The 1,056-nt window shown below is 69.6% G+C and overlaps 1 protein-coding gene across 2 annotated transcripts in view; it reads right to left on the reverse strand.

The window, feature by feature from the left end:
• Window positions 1-883, reverse strand: part of Ubtf (upstream binding transcription factor) — a 13,277-nt gene extending 12,394 nt beyond the window's left edge. Inside the window, exon 1 of one of the 2 annotated variants that reach the window (XM_031352080.1) lies at window positions 645-883. The gene's annotated coding sequence lies outside the window, so the exon portion shown is untranslated. The remainder of the gene's footprint in view (window positions 1-644) is intronic. The other variant, XM_031352083.1, reaches the window with a different exon arrangement.
• Window positions 884-1,056: the final 173 nt, after the last annotated feature.

Genomic DNA, 1,056 nt, shown 5'->3' on the forward strand with positions numbered 1-1,056 from the left:
GGAGACACGCAGCCGCCCGGATGGCGGCGGGGCTGCGAGCCGAGGCGGGCGGGCGAGCAGGCGGCGAGAGCGACCTCGCCAGCCCCGCGGGGGAACTAGCAGGCTTGGCGGGCGCGGGAGGGAGGGCCGGGGTGCGGCGGTGGAGAGGGTGCCCAGAGGGGTGGCCGGCGAGCCTCGCGGGTGCCGGCAGCCCTGCTCCGGAGCTCTCTTCCAGGCTCTCCCAGCTTAAGCTCGGTTCTCCGGCCTAGTCCTCATCTGCTCCCCTCTCCCGCCTCCGGGAGCGGGCTATCGACCACCCTGGTCCCCGGAGCGTGGCTATCGGCTTGGGACTCGGGCTCCCCGATCTCCCCGATCGCGGCGCGAGCTTTCGGCCCCTGTCCCTCGGTTCCCTTATCGCCGAACAGCACCCGTGAAAACTTAAATATATTCTCAGTCCCCTAAACAACAAACATCTCTCCCGTCCCTCCTCACACCCGGGAATCGGCCAGGAGCCGCTGACCCCGGCGGAAGAGTCGCCCTGGGAGCCGGTTCAATCCAGCTCGGCATGGCTCTTCAGGCCTCCCCGGGCGCGTGGAGCTCGGAGATTGGCGCCGCCGGAGAGCAACCCCTTTCCCCCGAAATCCGTGGCACCGAGGCTTACTTACCAAGCGTGGGGGTGCTAGCGAGGGCCGGGGGCAGCAGGCAGCACGGCGGGCGGAAGAGCCGAGCCACTGCTCCGCAGCTGCCGGCGCCCGGGTAGCGAGTCTCCAGACAAAGCCCGAGATGGCGAAGCGGAGCGACGGCTAATGGCGAGCCCCACGCGCCGCGCTCCGCCCGCCCCGCTCCGCCCGCCCGCCCGCCCGCCTCGGCGCAGCGCAGCGCCGCTCCGAGCGCTCGCCCGTCAGAGCCGCCTTGGCGCCGCCGCCTCCCGGGCCGCCCCGGCCTCGCCTGGCCCCTCCGCCTCCTCCGGGCGGCTCAGCCTCACCCCTTCCCTCCCACCGCTCTGGGGGGCTGCACGAAAATTTTAAAAAGGAATAATAAAAAAATTTTTTTCTTTTTTTTTTTCCTCTTCAAGGC

Source organism: Mastomys coucha, unplaced genomic scaffold, assembly GCF_008632895.1.
Source record: "Mastomys coucha isolate ucsf_1 unplaced genomic scaffold, UCSF_Mcou_1 pScaffold5, whole genome shotgun sequence".
In the NCBI taxonomy this organism is placed as follows: domain Eukaryota; kingdom Metazoa; phylum Chordata; class Mammalia; order Rodentia; family Muridae; genus Mastomys; species Mastomys coucha.